Source organism: Furipterus horrens, unplaced genomic scaffold (assembly GCF_987537825.1).
Source record: "Furipterus horrens unplaced genomic scaffold, mFurHor1.1.pri manual_scaffold_10, whole genome shotgun sequence".
NCBI classification, from domain to species: Eukaryota; Metazoa; Chordata; class Mammalia; order Chiroptera; family Furipteridae; genus Furipterus; species Furipterus horrens.
The window spans coordinates 75,209,501-75,229,476 of record NW_028327180.1 but is presented as its reverse complement, the minus strand read 5'-3'; the positions used below and the strand labels follow the sequence as shown (position 1 = coordinate 75,229,476).

The following is a 19,976-nucleotide window of genomic DNA, read 5'->3' as shown; positions in this document are numbered from 1 at the left end:
CCCCAGCCTGCTGCTGCTGGAAGAATTCTATGCTGCCAATAATCAGTCTACTGCATCCTCCACGTGCCAGTCCTTTCATGGGGGGTGAGGGGCCTGCTTGGAAAGAATTATATTTGAAGCAGGCAGTTTGGAGAGAGATGGGGAGAATGGAGGAAGGGAGAAGTGCTCGGTTACCAACTGGGCAAAGCCACGTTTCAGCCAGGCCACATTTTGCCCACACTTCTCCTGCAGCCCAGCCTTTCCACATGGCCTGTTCAGGCCCATCTGCCCAGCTCTCATCCCCTCTCCTGCTCCTGGGTCCTGGAGAAATGCCAGCATTCCCCTCTCTGTCCCCTCTTCCTTTTGGGCTCCACCTGGCCCATCCCCAAGATGTACAAACCTTCCAGCTTGAGGCTGGCTTGCAAGCAGTCAGTGTAAGCTGGGCAGGAGCTAGAACTGTAGGCCTTGAACTCATGATCCTGTGTTTTAGGGCCGAGAGTAGGTAGGCACACTTAACAAATGAAATATCACCTGCTTCCTGGTCCGTTTCCTACTAGGACATGATGTCCCTGAAGCAGGCTTTAGAGATGGAAGACCGGTGCTTGACGTAGATATATTCCTTTTCTAGCTGGTAGCTTCGGGCAAGCGCAATTCAATTCCTTTGAGACTCCACTTTCCTCATCTGTAAATTTAGGGCATTAAGTAGGGTAACTGAGAAGGAATAAGTTAACCTGGAATAGCAGTACTGATTTTATTCTCTTGCCCTGTTCCTTTGGATCTCCTGGATCCTGGTCACATGGGAAATGCTCTCTTGCTGCCTGAGGGGTCAGGATGCCCCTAGAGGGTAGCCCTGTCCTTCCCAAGAGCAGCCAGAGCCCTGAAACCTCCAGGAAGGACATCTTTTGATGCTTTTTGGTCCTGCTAGATAACTCAAACTACTGGTAGCTCTGTTGTTTTTCCAAGGGCCCAAGGGAGGGTAGTGGGTGAAAAATGACTTAGGTCAGAGGAGACACTGTGGGGTGGTGGGAGTGGGTTGGGGAGGTGAGTATAGGGTGGGGAGGTAAAGATGGGGTGGGCAGATGGGGTAGAGTGGGAAGGGGAGATCTCATTTCCACTGCTTTGCCTCAGAAGCCCCCAGAGTTTGTGGGTGCAGGGTTTTTCTCCTGCCGAGCCCTAGCCAGGTTTGAAGGAGGAATCCCCATTAAAGATTGATGTTACAGGCTTGCCTTCCCCTCCCCCAACCTCGTTCTTGGTGATGTAAAGAAATTATTTGAACATAGGAGTTAATGGAAGTAGGCTGCTAATGTATGGGTGAATTCATCACTGTCTCTTTGCATTCCAAGAGCAGATCTGTCTTTTAGGGTGAGCTATCCTGGAGTGACTTTCCAAGGTATGAGAAACAGATGCCACTTTGGGAGGGCAGGGTTGGGGGCAACCTGGCTAGGGAAATGGGAGACTGCACAATGGCTGTAGAGATTGACTGGGAAGGCTTTCCCTTTTGTTCTTTAATTATGGAGGGAAGGGAGGCAGAGGGTATTGGCATTGCTGGGAATGCTGTTGCTGCCTCAAAACCCCTCCCCCAGCTGTCTCTTGCTCTGGGAAGTAGGCATATTCCTTGTAGCCCCCGGCTCAGGGTGAGGAGGGCTGCTTTTGTAGCTGTTGTTGGCAGTGATGAAAGAAATGGAGAGGAGGTCAAGGGAGGTGAAGAGGGTCTGTTTGTATTGGGATAGTGCTCTGGACAGGCGATGACTGGTTCTCCTTCCTTCCATTCCCTCATCTGAGCAGCCTGGCACTTCCTGAAGGTGGCACTCAGGGAAGGAGCTGTTTTAAAAGCACAAAGACTAGTGCTGTAAGGCTTGGAGGCTGGTAGGTTGGTAGGAGGGATGTGAACAGGGAAGATAATTATGCAGGTGGGGGCAGAACTCTCTGGGCTAAGGGAGGACTGCTGCCCCCTCCAGCCCCCCAGGAGCCAAGCCTTCCCAACAATCTAAGCACTCACTCCTACATTTAGTGTGAGTGCAGAGATACAGCTATGACATGTTTAGAGGGAAAATGACTAGAGACTATACTGAGGCTTGTTCCCCAGCTCTCCAGATTTTCAGATGGTTTTTCTCAGATACTTATTTGGGTCTTATTCAGTCATCTCTCTACTCCGTAGTCTTGCTTCTTCTTCCTATTGCCTTGGCTTTTTAGTGTTTTTCTCCCTCTCTAATCTTGAAAATAGGAAGTGTTGAACAAAGACATTTTCTTCTAGCTGCCACTATTCAGGATGCAGCAAGATGGATTTAAATCAGATAAAAGAAAGAATGAGGAGGGAGGAGTAGTGGATGGTCAGTAGAGAAGGCAGCTACTTACTGGGGTGGACTATGGAATCTTATACTCATAGAATGTTGGAGCTATAGAGACCTGAAGACACTTTGTAGCCTGAAGTTCTTTTAGAAACAGCTATTATCTGTTATAATCTGTATTGGTAAATTTGGATGTGTCCCACTGGTACCTGGGAAGAAGTGTAGTCTCTCCTGTGCTTCCTCAAGGCTAGCAGATCCTCTACCACGTGCTCACTGAGATGATTCACTGAGCGTGGAACAGCTTCTTTCTTCTGAGGCTCAGAGAAGGAAGTTGATTTTGCAATGCAGAAAATGACTTTTCTCCTGAAGCCAGGGACATCTGCAGACTGGATAGCCCTCATCAGAGCTCTGGACATGTGCCCAGAGGCCAGGCTGCAGGGCCCCAGTCTGTTGTCCTCCTCCCAGATTGCTCTCTGGACATTCCCTCCTCAGTGATCCCTGGGGTAGTCCAGCTCTAATTCAAGCTCTGGCAGCGTATAGAGGGGGCACCATAAAGCCAGGGCTCTTCTGCCCGGGGCAACTGGAATCTGCTTTAACCTTCCTTCCTTCACTCAACTGGCTTCAGCCAAACAAGACAGCAGGGGGCGCTCCTGGGTCATCCCAGGAGAGGATTCAGGGCTGCTGGGTTTTTTTTTTCAGCCTGGACTCAGAACACTTGAAATTTTGTCTGTCCTCTTGCCAGTCTGAGGGTGAGCAGGGCAGGCCATTTGAGGCTGGAAGCAATCTTTTTCTAGCATATAGAGAGAAAGAGACTTGAGAGAAAACCGACTTTTCTGACTTGTCACTGAGATTCCTTGGGCAGGAAGGAACCTGACTTCGGCCTCTGGGAGATCAGCTAGTAGGGCATGTAGTAGGATATGTCTGCAACCCCGGCCCATGGCCAATGCCAGGTAGGTCCCAGTTTGGACACAGTGTAGCTCTTGGCCCCATGCCAGTCCCCAGCAACTGACCCTGGTTTGGCTATCTTTGGGGAGCTGAATTTTCTTCAAAATGACTTCCAGATTAATGTGTTGCTATTGCCCATGCCCTTCCCACTAGGTTCTTCATTGTGGCGGGGCAGGGGGTTGGAGGGAGCCTTTTCTCTTTCTCCTAGACCTAACACAGTGCTCTGTGTCTGTTTCTGGACCTATTTGGGAGTCAGATGGGTAGAGGGGAGGCAGGAAGTGAACAGGTTGATGGGGTGTGGCACATTCCTGACCTGCAGCTTACAGGGCCACGGCTTTCTGGGCAGCAGCCTCTGCTTCCCAACACTCCACTCCTACTTTCTTTCCAGTTGTCTCCCTCAGACTTTGTCATCCCCACTCAGTCACCACAAAGCCACGGACCCTCAGGAATTCCTCCTTTTCTGTAACAGGGCCTGTGTGGGCATTGATTTATGGGTACAGGGAGGGCACGATGCCTGTATCAGGTAACACAGCCCCAATAGAAAAGCCTGACCTTTAGCTCTAGCACCTTCAAGTCTTCTCGGACCAAAGAATGGGGCATGGTGCCTGTGTGGAAGATGGGATCTCTGGGCTGGAGACAAAGTCTTTGTTGCCAACAGAGCTGAGGGCACAGGCCAAAGTTTGTGAATTTTTCTTGGGGAGGACATGTCCGAGTCATCCTCAGATCTGGTTTCTGATATCAGAACCCAGTCACCAGTTTTCCCTAGAGTCTGGTTCTGCGGGAGCACCAGTACATCCCACAGGGCTTTAGGGTTGCTGGGAACATTAAGGCAGCTGGTATTCCAGGCTATGGAAGAGGGGGGTTAGGGGAAGGGAAAGACAATGTCAGTGTTGGGGATCTTGACCAGGTATAGCAAAAGAACTGCTTCACCTTCCTCAATGTCTTAGGGGTCCTGGCAACCCCAGCCCACCCCCACTGAGGCATTACCTTTCAAGCTCTCTAGTGCAATAGAGGTTAGAGATAGGCTTTTTTTTTTTTTTTTAAATCACAGATCTACAGAGAATCAGATTCTGTAGCTTGCCTGTAGCCTTTTCCATGTGTCTCTTTCAACCAGCTCTTTCAATCAGAATATTTTCCCTGATGTTTTATATAAGTTCTTCCAGCTATAGTTTTACCCCACCCTTTAGCTTGTGGCACACTCTGGAGACCCCTGGGACACCCACTTACACAATTAATGTGCCATTGGACCAGCGAGGCACAGATGTATGGAAAGGGATGAGGATGAAGAAGACTGCATCCCAAATCAGCCTATTCATGGGTCTCAAATGTCAAAAATGTTACTGGGCCCTGGAGGAGAGTTGGTTTTAAGGAGGAAGATGGTGAGAGTTTGAGATCAGTCTGCAGTAGCTAGCCATATCTGAGATCTCCCTATGGAAATGAGGCTTCAGCTGGACCAACAAAAGAGAAACTTTTAAGATGCATTGTAGCCCCACCTACATGGTCCTCCCATCCATTCTCTTGTGTCATCTGACCCTCTGTGTAGGGGTCAAAACCCTTTCCATTCTAAATGACCATTTATCCCTCTCTCCAGTACACTGGCCATCAGCTGCACATCAGAGTGCTCAGGGGCCCTCAAGTTCATGAGAGGGAAATAAGGGAATGCAGAGGTCAAAGACTTGTTCCTTGTCCATTAGTGAGTTGGAAGTTCACTAGCACATCCATTAGGAATGCTCACTCCCCCCCGCCCCCCCACTCACCCACTGCAATTCCAGAAGCCTCGTTTTCATGGCCCCTTCTGCTTAGGGAATTAGGAGTTTGGCCCAGCTCAGTGATGGCTCCTGGTATATAATCTGAAGGCCCTGGAGTAAGAAGGGGAATGTGGAAATCATAATAAAAGCTCCTATTCATTGAGCACTTTATATGGGTAAGGCGTTGGTCTAAGCATTTCACATGCTTTATCTTATATAATCTTTAAACAATCCATTAAATCATGATACCTATTTTGCAAATGAGTAAACTGGGGTATACACTTAATAACAATTAAAATAGTAATAATAATGATAAAATTTTAGAAGCTTTAATTTTTTAAGCCGACCCAATGCCATGCCTTACACAAGTGTATTGTATGTATAATATTATTAAGTCCTGGGAATTCATCATCTTATCCTCATTTTCAGCTAAGAAAACAGACTGAGAGAGAAGTAACTTGTCCAAGGTCACATAGTCTTAGAAAGTGACCAAGCACAAACCAAATCCACTTCTCTCTGATTCCAAAGCAGCCTGTGCTTCTCATAACCCCTTAGTAACACTACCTCCCAAGGGGCCATCATGGAGAGAGCAGGTGGTTATGGAAGAGAGTTCTACTGGCCTTTAAAAGCAGGGGGCCCATGGGCTGGGCCAGAAGCTGCAACAGCTGCCATTCCGGGAAGTAGCGGAGAGCGCCCTCCTATTCCCACTTGACAATGAGGGAAACTGATATTGTCTTCTCACCCCCCTGGGACTGGGCTGTGCAAACCCACAAACTGCAGGAAAACAGACCCTGGAACAGGCTGGACAGGGAGGCAGGGAATGTTAGCTGTGGTTTGAAGCCTTTGCCTCCCTGCTCATTCTGAGATGTGTACCCCCACCCTGGCAGCCTGTTGTGGGGTTGCTGTCAGTCTCTCCTCTCTCTCCAGCATCACTGTGAATCTTGCTGGGCTGTGGTTGCCTTGGTAACTTGATGGGAAGCTCTTGAGGCTTTCTGGAACCAGAAAGGGCTATGGAGGGAGGAACCACTCTCTGTTAGCCTGCCAGTCTCAAAAGAAAAGAAACTATCCCTGTACTTACTGCTCCTGCCAGACAGCCAGCCAGTCCTTCCTTGGATCTGACCTCATCCTCTTCTGTTGCATCTGCTGGAGCTTTGCAGCTTTGGGGGCTGGGCCTGAGAGGAGGGAGCTGTCAGGTACTGCTCTGCCCTTGGAGTTGGCTGTCATTGTTGTCAGAGCTCCCGGGCTCCTGCTTGCTCCTTTGCCCTGGCTCTGAAGTCTTAATTGGTTTTATGAAGTTCAGTGCCTCTTTTTTAAAAGATTTTATTTATTTAATGTTTTTGAGAGAGAGGGTGAAGGGAGAGAGAAAGAAAGGGACAGACATCAATGGTGGACCTGGCCTGCAATTCAGGCATGTGCCCTGACCGGGAACCGAACCAGCAACCCTTTGGTTTGTGGGGCGACACCCAACCCACTGAGCCACACCAGTCAAGGCTTTTTTTTTTTTTTTTTGCCTCAATGCCTATTTTTTATGAGCCAAATAATTATGGTGAGGGGAAGTCAAGCCCTCCTCTGCTGAACTTGGTGGGGCCTCCACAATTGCTGACTTTCCCATCAGCACCAGGCAGACTGATTTGAGATTAGGGTGGTCTGGGATAGGTGGGTGGAGGAGGGGAGATAAACTCACAGTGAGGATGGGTCAAGTCTCTAGCTCTGCTCTCTGTGATGGGATCAAGATGGAGAATGTGCACTGCCTGCCCCTTGAAGAAACCCACACATCGGAGGCGGGCCCCTGCGAATGCTACCCTTGAGGGAGGAGGGAAGAGGTGTGGCTCTCCTTCCAGGGACCTGTGGCAGCTCTCCCAGGCTTCCTGAGGAGGTTCCTACATGGGGTTGTACCTGGCTGTGCCAATAAATCCTCAGTCTTGACACCATTGTCACCTATGGTGCTGTTTCTTCTTCCCTCTCTCCTAGTCTTCTTCCTATCCTTTTCCCCACAGTCTCAGTCTGAAATATGCCTCCTTTCTTCCTTAGATCATTCTTTATAACTGTTCTCTGTTTCTCTCTTGGTCTTTCCCCTCAGTTCTAGTCCTGAATCAATCAATCTATCTATCTATCTTTCTATCTCCCTATCTCCCCTCCTCCTCTCTCCTTCCCTCCCTCCCTCTTTCTCCTTCTCTCCACCCCCATGAGAATTGACTTTCTGCCCATTATAGGGGCAACTCCACTCACTGACTCACTGCTGGCACAGGCAGGGTCTGATTATGGTGGGAAGAAAATGGGGGGCGTGTACAGTGAAAGAAATTCCGTTGATGTTGGGATGGCTTCCCTTTAACCTTCATGGCTAGGAAGAGCATGGGGGGAGGGGGTCAGAGGTTTACATGATTCCCTCTAGGCTAGGAGCTGCTGTCCAGGTTTGTGACTCTCAGAAGGGCTGAGAGATTGGCCCTGTCCCTAGACCGAGCTGAACAGCTGTGTGCCCTGCTCCTCTTAACCCTCTGGGAAGACTTTGGCAACCTGATCTGGCTCTAGTTACAGTCTGTCTGATCACATGTTTTCCTCTAGAGGGGGAGAAGGTGGCTGGCCTGTTCATGGCAGATACATAAGTGCACTTTCAGACAGCTAGTTGTTGGATATGGCTGGCAGTGGGACAGAATGTCCTCAGGAAGACAGTCACCTATTCAACATATTGTCAAACTCCCTCCTCCCTTAGCTTTCTGACTCAGTGGCCAATTACCCAGGAGTCGCTTCCTCTTTAGAGTAAGTCCAAGCTTGCAAGGGAAGAAGGGGAGTGATGCTGGAGCTGCGCAGGTCAAGAGGGCCTGGAGTCCTTGGCTACACAGGCCAGGCCCTCCTCCTTCTCCTCCATTTAATTAGCTAATGTCTGTAAAGGGCTAGGCGGTAGGAAAGCCCTCTACAAATGTTGAGCAAATTTCATTTCTAAGACTTGCCAAGAATATATTTGCAGACTTTAGCAAAAGGTCACTGGGCCTGCCTGGGAAAGAGGGAGGACTCCCTGTAGACCCCAGAGAGCAGACGCCCCTTGGAAGCTGGGGAAGGGGAAGGGGATCCCATAGTGGAGGCCAGGCCCCTTCCTCCCTGGTGCTTCAGCTGAGCATCCTGGCACCATGCCTGCCTTGCACTGTTCCTGCCTCTCCTGACTCCCAGAGTCCTAGAGGCTCAGCCCTCTCTGCAAGGACCACCCTCAGAGACTTTCCAACAGGAGATTATGCTAATATTCACAAGACCTAATATTTACTGAACACTTAGTATGTGCCAGGCTGTACTGGAGGAGGTGCAGCTTTCCAGTGTGGGGAGAATGGCTGCTTCTCAGTGGCAGTGAGGTGGAGGAGCTTGCAGTGAGGTGAGCCTTGTGTGCTGTAAGCCTAGGTCTTCATAACGTCTCTCTGAAACCTTTAGGAGGTAGGTAGCACTTATTCTGCTCTGACCCATGAGAGGAGTTTCTGTTTGCAACCAAGGTCCCTCTAGTGTGGATGTTCTGCAAGCTTCTGGACTCCCTTCTTCTTTCCCCAGTGATAACTTACCTGGCCCTAAGTCCTTGACAGTCTCCATGTCCAAGGGACAACTTTCCAGTTTTTGCGCTCCAAGGCCTGTTTGTGTGTCCTTGTCCCTATCAGAATTCTATGTCATCCAAAACAGAGGGGCCGTCCCCTCTGTCCACCTGTGGGCAGACTTGCTTTGGGGTGAGGGCCAGAGTGGCAGAGGCTGGGAGAGTGGATTAGCTGGTCTTATGCCTCATAGCTCCATAGGCAAGGTGAGTGCTTTGGGAGGACAAGAGAGTCAGCAAAGCAAGGAATGGAGGGTTCTGGGTGAGGCAGGCAGGCCAGGCTGGGAATATTGGTAATGTGTTTCCCACATCGCCTGGGCCTCCTTTGTCCCCATCACCTTACCCTCTAAAATCTGAACAGAGTTCAAATGGGCTTTCTAGAGACAAAGTCCTTGAGCCCCCAAGCATCACCATCTATTCTGTCCCTAGTTGTTCTTCTCTGCTTTCTCTCCAGAGCCCAAAGGCCTCCATGTGTCATCAGTTCATTATCATTCTGATAAAAACCACTAGTCCTTGAAAAAGCATGACTTCCCAGCTGAGGCAGCCCCCGACAACGTGAGGAGCAGTACAAATGGATGGAGCCATGGGGGGCAGACACACACAGAGGTGCACAGTCCCAGAGGTGCATGTAAATGGACACAAATCCACTAGTGCATATGGCACACATACCTTTACACACAGGCACAGGGACTTCTTCCATGCCCAGGTATGTTTATACCAGAGAGCCCACAGAGCTGGTTCACTGTAGCCACACTCAGTTGCTTACAGTTCATGCGACATCTAGACCTGCGAGGCAGCCTCGGCATCCTGCAAGCCCAGAGGTGAGGCTCCCCAGACTCAGGGTGGGAGAGGGCCATGGACTATGGAAGCAGAGGTTAGAGATCTCTGAGTTCCATTAGCCACAAGAAGCATGTCTGGAATCTAAAAGCACAGGGACTAGGGCACTGCGCTGTGGTTCCTGACAGGGAGTTCACATTTCCATCCCTACCCTGTCTTCTGCCAGGAAGCTCCTCACAGTCATAAAGCCATCTAGAGATTGGAGCAGCTCCCTCAAGGAAAGCTACTTGTTCAAAAGGTGCTTTTAGTTTATTTGCATTTACTTCACAGACATTATATAATGTGTGGAAGAGCTGCCTCCTCTGCCTCTCTTCACTGTCTACATTTAAGTCCCCACCCCTCACGCCCGACCCCTTCCTTCCATGCTCCTTTCCTCTGCCCACACAGTTGGGCACAGGCATTAGTTCGATTGAGCCATGGTTTTCAGCAACCCAGGGACCTTGTTGAGAAATGAGAGGTGGCAAACACTGGCCTCTGACCCGTGATCCCTGGAGAGACAGCTCCAGGGACAGCCAGAAGGAGTCTTAGCTGAGTTTTCCCAAAGGAGAGAAAAGAGAACCAAGGACCCAGGGAACCCTCCTGGTTTCCCCAGGGCGAGTGCAACTCTGATCTAGGGAAGGAAAAATCTGTTTGCTGCTTGCAGGTGGGTTTGCAATGGTAGGTAGAATCAGCTTCAACTTCTACAACTTCCTCTGGCAGCCACCTCCCATGCATTTAGCTCTTTCAAAGAATAATTAATACCTGGTATGTGCCAGGTTTTATGCTAAGCACCTGAAATACAGTGGTGAATAAGACAGTGAGGCCCTACCTTCACAGAGATTCCAGCCTAATTGGGAAACCCACAAAAAAGTGAGGAAATGAGGAATACAATTTATAGTATATAATAAGTGCTATAAAGTGAACAAACGGTGCTGAGACAGAAAGGGGGACCTACATTAAATAGAGTAATAAGAGAAGAGTGGTGACATAGGAACAGATCTGGAAAAGTAGGAACCAGGAGAAGAGCATTTCAGGTTGCAGGAACTGCCAGTGCAAAGGGCCTGTGGCAGGTGTTGGAAAGCAGATGTTACAGAGCGAAAGGGGTTCTTTCACATGGTACCTTGGTGTAAAACCCAACAACTAGTGTTGAGGAAAACAGGTCTTTATTTACAATATTCCAACCTGGGGAGGACAGTGAGCACTTCAGCTCAGAGCCCTGTTCTCCCACGGGACCCAGCACTTCCATTGCTCCCCAAAAAGCTAGAAGCCAAAAACATGCCCAGAAGTTCCCCATCCCTTATCTGTCAGCTGTCTCCTTCAGGATCTGGGGTACAATGTCATCAGCCTCCTTATAACAGTCCAGGAAAACATGTGCCTTGTCGCACTGGATCACACATGGTTTTCTCTCTGCCCTTTCAAAGCCGCATGGTGTTCTTCCTTTCCTTTTAAACCCGCATGGAAAACCTCTCACCTTCTCTAAAAATGTCTGCCACCTATTTTTTAAACCCCTGACTGCATCCTCTGATGCAGTGGGTGTGGTAACCAGTTCTGACCATTCACAGAACCTTACGCAGGCTGTGTGTGCTCTTACTGCACCATTTCATGGTCAAAACACCTCTCGTTTTCTTGGGGCAGGTAAGAGAAGGAAAGCAGCCAACTTTTAAATTTTTTTAAGGGAAAATCAAAGTCCCCAAGGTACCTGGTAGGTAGAAATCAAAAAATTTCTCTCTCGATTTGTCGTTTTACCACACCCAAGGTACACCATGGGATTTCTCACCCTTGCTCAGGGCAAAGACATAGGCTGGTGCCGCCTCATCCCCACATCAGCGCATGATAATGGTGCTGTCTTTTGGAGACTCTCCAGGGAGGGTGCTCACCTGCCTCCTTCTGATACATACAAGGAGGAGGTTGCCATTCTGGGGGTAGGGGTCAGTTTCAAAGCCTTCTTGCTCAGTTGATCCGGAGTATGTCCATAGTTTTGCACACTGGGCAGTGCCCAGCTCAGACCTACTGAACAGGTAGGCACAAAGCCCCCCACCCCCACTCCCTAAGCCAGGGCTCCAGCGACAGTAGAGGCAATGGCTGCTCTAGGCTGCCCCTCGCACCATCAATCGGGAAATAAGAAGGATGTCAGAATCAGGCTTGAGGGAATGGGGGGCACTCAGAGCCTGAACCACCCCCCAGGGATGTAAGAATATAAGGTGAGGATCCTGAGCTTGAACATTTACAGGTAGCACTCAGGATTGAAAACTGATTTATAGTCTGCAGGCAAGCAGAAGGGAGTGGGAGGAAGGTGGGGAGCTCTGCTCTGTGAACAGTTCAGCCTTGTTGGGCGGTGGTAATTATATATTACATTGAACTGTCCTTGCAGCACAGTGAAGGGCAGTGGGAATGAGACTCTAAATCACTTCCTTGATGCTCCCCATAGCTCACCAACCTGTGGTGTGGCCCCAGAGCCTAGGACTGACACTTGCAATCACACACATGCACAAACACACACATACAGCTGGGGGTGGGGTGGGAGGACCAGCCTGACTGGAGACCCACAGAGTAAGAAGATGGGATATTAACACCTCTGGCAGCTCTCAAGGGCTGCTTATCCTAAAGTCCTCATGTTTATTGCCCGCCCCAGACCCCAAATACCTCCCACATTCTCTATCCCCCTTCTTCCACTGGGGCTTGAATGTGGGTTTTGTCATTTGAAGAAGACATCCCTATCCACTTGTCATTCATTTATTCCTGCAGCAATCTTGGAGGGGATTGGGCCTGTTGCCTTCTTGATACCCTCATACATCCCTTGTGCGTTGCCTATATCGGCGGCTTCCTGAATGCTTCTGCACAGGTTTATCCAATAGGTGTTGGCACAGTGGCGGGCGGTCTTCTGGACTTTGTTCCTGGCAGCCCGTAGAGCTTGAAGTGTACTGGGAGTGGGCGTGACCTTGTAAGCCAGTAGGGCCTTCCTCTTAGCCTCGATCACGGGTTCCATTTCTTCCCAGTGAGCCTCGTACCAGTCAGCGTTCTTCCGCTCTTTCTTCCCGTAAGCAATAATGGCGGAGTTGTATATGGCGTCGCGGAGACGTGGCCAATTGGATTCGATAATGTCATCTGCCGCCACTCCCTCGCCGAGTGCATCTTCCATCTTGTTGATGAATTGCTGGGTCTTAACTGGGTTGCTGGCACATCTTCTTCTCCATGCTCCTCCAATACGCCTTTAAGGACTGCAGCGAGGGTGTCTTCATTCACACCAGATCCGATGGCAAGCTCTACAACCTGGCCCGTCTACGAGCCAAGACCAAAGTCAAAGAGGTGCTCATCCGTGAGATGCTCTTCACCGACGACGCAGCTTTGACATCACACTCCGAAGAGGGACTCCAGCAGCTAGTCACTTGCCTTTCCCACGCATGCAAGGAGTTCGGACTAGCCATCAGCCTGACGAAGACGAATGTTATGGCTCAAGGCACGGGGACTCCCCCGTGCATCACCATCGACGGATACACCCTGGAGGTTGTCAACGACTTCACTTACCTCGGGTCCACCATCTCGAGCTCTCTGTCAATCGACTTGGAGGTCAACCGGAGAATCGCCAGGGCAGCCACAGTTATGGCCAGACTGAACCGGCGAGCGTGGAACAATTCCAGCCTCACTGAGAAAACCAGACTGCGCATCTACCAAGCCTGCGTACTCAGCACTCTCCTCTATGGCAGCGAGACGTGGACCACCTACGCAAGGCACGAAAGGAAACTCAACAGCTTCCACATGAGGTGCCTGCGACGCGTCCTGCATGTCGCCTGGCAGGATAAGGTCCCCAACACCGAGGTGCTGAAGCGAGCCAATATGAGCAGTTTGCATGCAGTTCTTAGCGAGAGACGCCTCAGGTGGCTCGGCCATGTCAAAAGAATGGATACAGGCCGTATCCCCAAAGACCTCCTCTACGGCGAGCTAGCAGAAGGCAAGAGGATGACAGGGCGCCCAAAACTGCGGTTCAAAGACATCTGCAAAAAGGACATGACACAATGCTCCATCAATCTCAACACATGGGAAGTTCAAGCAGACGACCGCCTAGCCTGGAGGCTCGCGGTCAGGCAAGGTACGTCACGTGCAGAGGCTGCGCGCAACGAGGAGGCGGTCCAGAAAAGATCGAGGCGGAAGCAGCGTCAACAGCAGCAACAACGGCCATCTGCCTTCACCTGTAACAAGTGCGGCAGGGATTGTCACTCCCGAGTCGGACTGCACAGCCATTCTCGGAGGTGCAGATAGACTCTCAAGAAGCTACGCCATCGTCTCTCGAGACGGACGGCTGCCGACGACGACGACGACGACGACGACGATTCCTGCAGCATCTTTTCACAACAGTCACTGCCTAGGTTTATTTGGGACCTCACTATTTTTCTCTTGGATTTTTGCAGCTGTCTCCTTCCTAACTCACCCTTACCCCAATCCAATATTCTTTACTTTGTTGCCATGATGACCTCCCTAAACACACTTCTGACCATAATCTTGATCTCATTTGTCAGGGTGTTACAGACCGAAAGGAAGTTCTTTCACGTGGCGCCTTGGTGTAAAACCTAACAACTAGTGTTGAGGAAAACAGGTCTTTATTTACAATATTCCAACCTGGGGAGGGCAGTGAGAACTTCAGCTCAGAGCCCTGTTCTCCCACGAGACCCACCACTTCCCTTGCTTCCCAAAAAGCTAGAAGCCAAAAACATGCCCAGAAGTTCCCCATCCCTTATCTGTCAGCTGTCTCCTTTAGGTCCTGCGGTACGATGTCATCAGCCTCCATATAACAGTCCAGGAAAGCATGTACCGTGTTGCACTGGATCACACATGGTTCTCTCTCTGCCCTTTCAAAGCCTCATGGATCTGTCTTTTCTTCTAAAACCACATGGTGCCTTCCTGCCTCCTTGTAAACCGAGTGGATCACTCTCTACTCTCTGCAATCTACGTGGCTCTCCTCTACTCTCTCAAAGTGACATGGTTCTCCCTACTCTACCTTATTGTAAACCGGGTGGCACTCTCTACTCCAAAGTGGCTGCCACCTTGTTTTTAAATCCCTGACCATGGCCTGTGACACAGTGGGCGTGGTAACTGATTCTGACCATTCACAGAACCTTGCACAAACCTTGTATGCTCTTTTCTCAATATTCCAAGGTCAAAACCTCTCCCATCACCTTGGGGTCTTGGAAGAATGAAAGTATTTGCATAACTAAGACACTAGCTACCAGCTATAGATATGCAAAGGAATCTTGAAAGCTGCCCCCTTCTCCATCCCCCAACCACAGACTCTGTAACAAGGGTATTGCTGGTGTGGGGAGAAATGGTCCAAGACTTTGGGTTCTTGAGGGCTCAGGAGGGAAGAACTCTCCCCAGGTTCTTCGTAGGTTGGTGATTGCTGGCTTTCTGCCCACCCTGAGCTATCAGCCCAGGAGGAACACTGGTACTCTAGCCTTCCTTTCTGGCTAGACCCTGGTCCTTAGATAAATCACTTGGACTTCCACTAATCCCTTGTCCCTCCCTCCAGAGCCCTGGCCACCAGCAGCTGCTCCTTTCTGGTTCATTAGGGAGGTGGTTGTGCTTACGGTGATGAGGAAGGGCTCTGAGATCAGACAGACTTGAATTTGAATTCTGACCTGGACCGTTCCTGACTTAATTGAGCTTGAGCTGATTAAGAGGAAGAACTCTGTAACCAGACTGCCTGAATTTGAACTCTGGTCTGCTAATCTTTAGTCTGGCTAGTGCAAATTACTTAACGTCTTTGTGTAGTTTCCCCATTTGTAAAATAAAGATTATAATAGTACTTACCTTATAGGGTTGTTGTGCAGATTAAAGAAGTATAGTACGTAATAATATTTGTAATCTTTCCTGGAATGTGAGCTATTAATATTGTAATTTTACCCCTCAGCTCAGAGCTTCAGTTTCTTGTCTATAACAAATCTACATAATATATCTCCTCCCTGCCTCAAGGTTGTTTTGAAGATCAAATTGTTACAGAAACAGGGGAGTCCAAAAATCCCCAGAGTTTGCTGCTGGGGGATGGGGAGAAGTAAGCAGCTTTTCAAATGCTTCCACATGCCTGAGGCTGGTGGCTACTGTCTTTCTTATGCAAATGGCTTTAATGCATCCAAAGCCTCAGGCAGATGGGAGGAGTCTTGAACCAGGGGACGGTATGGAAATCACACAGAGCCTACGTAAGGGTCTGTGAATGGTCAGAACTGTTTGCAACGCCCACTGCGTCAGATGACGCAGTCAGCGATATATAAGCAGCTGCGGACATTTTAGCTGGGACTCTCTCACGCGCTCTCTCTCTCACTGGCACTCTGAGACTCTGGCTCTGAGACTCTCTGGCTCTCTCTCGTGCACTCACTCTGGGAGACTCTCTCTGGCTCTCGCTCGTGCTCTCACTCTGAGACACTCTCGCTCTCTGACTCGGGTTCTCACTCGCGCTCTGGCTCTGGCGCTCGGACTCTCTCAAGCTCTCGTTCGGGCTCTGGCTCTCACTGGCGCTCTGGCGCTCGGACTCTCTCTGGCAGGCTCGGGCTCTCACTCAGAGACTCTGAGACTCTCTCTCAGACTCTCTCTGGCTCTCGCTCGTGCTCTCACTGAGACTCTCTCAGACACTCTCGCTCTCTGACTCGGGTCTCTCAAGCTCTCGTTCGGGCTCTGGCTCTCACTGGCACTCTGGCTCTCGCTCTGGCGCTCTGACTCGGACTCTCTCTGGCTCTCGCTCGTGCTCTCACTCTGAGACTCTCGCTCTCTGACTCGGGCTCTCACTCGCGCTCTGGCTCTGGCGCTCTGACTCTCACTCGCGCGCTCTCGCTCTCTCGCTCTCTCATGTGCTCCCTCCACGTGGCTTGGTGAAGGGGTCTCCAGGCTGCGTTAAGAGGCTCTCGCCATGCGGTTTTGAGAAGGAAAGGAGATCCGCGCAGTTTGCAGGAAGGAGACAGTTTGCAAGGAGGCTGAGAATCCAGGTGGTTCTGCATTGAGAGCTGGAGGGCACTACAGCACAGAAAGGACCTCCCCAATCAGGATTGAATGATTGGCAGCTGCTGGTAAAGCTGAACTGTGTTTGGAAAGTAGGGAAACGGTTTCTCTGACTTTCCTAAAACTAGCCTGGTCTGGAAGGTGGGGAGGCAAGGATATGTGTTTGTGGGTATTTTAAAGAGCATAAGACTTAACAACAGAAATCCGCGAATAACTAAATCTATATAACTGTTAAATAAACAATTCTTTTTCTTTTCACCAAACTCTGGTATTGAGAGTTATAATTTTGGCGGTGGGCAATCGGGCCCCTAACTAAAGAGCCCGTGGGTTTGTTTTCAACTGGAGCAGCCCAGGGGTTCTGTAACAAAATGACACATTCCCTTTATCAACTCTCAAAGGCACTACGAATGTAAGGTATTATTATTATTTATCAGGTACTTGCTCCCTGCCCTGGCTGGTTTGGCTCAGTGGATTGAGCGTCGGCCTGCGAGCTAAGTGTCGCTGGTTCGATCTTCCAGTCGGCACATCAGAGAAGGAAAACTCTGACTCCAAAAAACCTCCGCTGCCCTTCGGCATACCTCTTCAGGGGAAAGGCTAAGGGAGTAAACCCCGACAGAAAATCTGGAGCCGGAGTCCCTAAGGCGGTTTGACGTTGTAGTCAACACCGGCAACTCCTGCGGCGCACCTGAAGCCAAGCTGTATTGACTCCGTCTTTCCCTTGGACCCTTCAGCTGCGAAGAGAGGGGGGGTCTGCTGCATGGGCAACAGCAGACCCTCCATATCACCCTGCCCAGGCTCTGTAGCTTCAGCTTCACTGGAGAGGACACTCCAGCGTCATCACAAGATGTCGATTCAACATGGGAGGAGACAGATACCATGTCACTCCCGAGTTGGACTGCACAGCCATTCTCGGCGTGCAGATAGACTCTTAAGAAGCTACACCATCGTCTCTCGAGACGGATGGCTGCCGACGACGACGACTTGCTCCCTGAGGTTCTTGGGATTTGGGCAAGTAGATCACTTTCCCTTTGACAACAAAGCAGTTACCTTTATCCTCCTCCTACACCAGCCTCAAGGCAGAAATATGTGGAGTTCTGGAGCTAGGAGCAGCCTTGGAGGTCATATGATCCTCTTCTGCCCAGAGGGAGGGATATACTGGGTCATTCTGACAGATGAGCCTCTGATAGAGAGATGGTTTCAAAGAAGGCTGCTAATTAAATTAAGAACAGAGAGTTTATTCTCTTCATTGCAGAGGTGGACCCAAGTTTTGTGGGTCCCCCAATTTGGGGGAGCCCTCTTTAAGAAAACGAATATAAAATTATAAACAAAATTAAGTGCAGCTTTGGGGGAAGGTGGAAGAGGCTATAAGGGGGATAAATGGTGATGGATCCAGACTTGACTTGTGGTGGTGAACACACAATCCACTGTGCAGATGATGTACAGGAGAATTGTGCCCGTGAAACCTGTATCATCTTGTTAATCAATGTCACCTCAATAAATTCAATTTAAAAAATTAAGTGCAGGCTTTGAAAAGGGCCTGTAAGAACTAAGGGCCCTGAAGCTTAGCTTCATTAGCTTCACAAAATCCACCTCTGCCACCACATCAGGTGGGCATTTGACAAATACTTGTCAGTTGGTTGTTTATAGCCATAACAAACGATTTTCACCTCATTAAAGGCCAGGCTTTTCAGAGCACTAGAGTGGACACATCTTCCACAGACTCTGGAAGTTACCTCATTATAAAGGCTGTGGCCTCTGCACTGCCTTCACCTCAGGCTAATTATTCCTTTTCAAGACCCACAAGCTATTTATTTTTGCTTTCAATTTGTTTCCATGTGATTTGCATAACGTTAATATTCACACTCCTATTTGGAACCCTTCCTCTGTCCCAGTTTAAGCTGGATTTTTGGTATTTAGTTAACATGTGAGATTGAACTCTCTTCCCAGATGTTGAAGATAAAATACAGTCAATTTGGGCATGGGTGGGAGAAGAGGATGATGATGCATTTGTCTTGAAGTCAGTTTTTAAATTCTTTAGCTCTATTCAAGTTGTTCCTCCATTTATCACCATTACCTGCCAACCTCATCCCTTCCCTTACGATTATGAAGTTGGTAATGAACATACAGTATTCGAGGACATCCATGCCTATTCAAATGCTGCGTTTACTGTGTGGCCCCTGAAGTTCAGAGGCACATGGCATCAAGATGCCAGCAGACAAGAACTTCTTCCTCAGGTCACTTCCAGGGAGAATCAGTCCTCTAGAGTCCTCTAACATTGTTTGGAAGTCCAGATTTCCCCCCTCTCTGACAGAAACAGATGGCAGGTGGGAATGTGTATGAGTGAGTGAGTGTGTGTATGTGTGTGCGCGTACATACACATATGCATGTAAATGGTACATACATGTAAAAAGTACGCACACATTTGTGAGACAGTGAATGCCCATGTGCACATTAGTACATCTCCTAAGACAGGCAGAGGAAGTGGAGGTGAGGATGTGGGAAGAAAGGTCTCTGTCTAAGAAAACCACTTTGTGGTCCTAAATGACATTAAAGGTGAAATCTGTTTTCCCAGACCTGCTCTGTAATGGGGGAGGCAAAGAGAAGCTAAGGCAAGCAAAGGCCTTAGGGCAGGGATGAGGTGCAGCTCCCAGTGTCACCACCAATTCCAGCAATGACATCACTCTCCCAGATTCTTCCTCTGAGGTTGTGAGTCACTGGGAGCCCAATCAATACTGCATTCCATTTGTCTATGCCATTCTTATGCTCTCCTGAGCCAATTCATGCTTTTCTCTGCCACACATCCCAGCCCCTGTACTCCTGAGGACCCTGAGCCTACACCTTAGGGCTTAGCCTCTATCACAGTGGTTCTCAACCTTCCTAATGCTGCGTGCGACCCTTTAATACAGTTCCTCATGTTGTGGTGACCCCCAACCATAACTAAAGCATAGTGATTAAACACAAAACAATATGTAATTATATATGTGTTTTCCGATGGTCTTAGGCAACCCCTGGGAAAGGGTCATTCGACCCCCAAAGGGGTTGTGACCCACAGGTTGAAAACCGCTGCTCTATCAGATAAGACAGGAATCCCTGCTTTTGGGTGAGGCAATCAGAGAGAAACGAGGGAAAAGAGAGACATTCTTGTGTATATTAGATGGGTCTTGGAACAGAAGTTGCAAATTTGCAGAGCTATCCTGTGAAGAAGCAGAGAAAAGAGAATGGAAGGGAGAGTCAGAGAGAAAGAAGAGACAGGGGATCTGGGATTGGGGAAGAGAGACAGAGTGAAGTGAAGTTGACAGCTGTGAATTCTCATTTCTCAGGATTTTAGGATTGTGAAGAATGTTTACAATAAAACACTGGGACACAGGACTTCAGCAGCAATGTGAGGCATTTGTTTATCCACACGTCTGCAGAGCTGGACACAGTCAGCCAAAGGTATGCACGCCCCAAATAAACAAAATAAATAAATTGGTTTTATACTAATGCAATTAGCTCCCCCTCCCTTCTCCTTCTCCCTCTTTTCTCCATTACTGGTTAATTTGCGTTCACAATCTAATGTGATTAACTAATTAACTAAGAGTGTGATTAACTAATGGTAATCTGGTTATAGGTCTATCTCCAACTTATTTGCAAAGTTATCTACATCTTCCCATT

The 19,976-nt window shown here is 49.2% G+C and overlaps 1 long non-coding RNA gene across 1 annotated transcript in view; it reads left to right on the top strand.

Annotated features, from left to right (window-relative positions):
* The window catches only part of LOC150000723 (uncharacterized), a 63,845-nt gene extending 44,094 nt beyond the window's left edge, over positions 1-19,751 (top strand). Inside the window, exon 3 of the long non-coding RNA XR_016513311.1 lies at positions 19,643-19,751. This is a non-coding gene — a long non-coding RNA (uncharacterized LOC150000723). The remainder of the gene's footprint in view (positions 1-19,642) is intronic.
* The last annotated feature ends 225 nt before the right edge of the window (positions 19,752-19,976 follow it).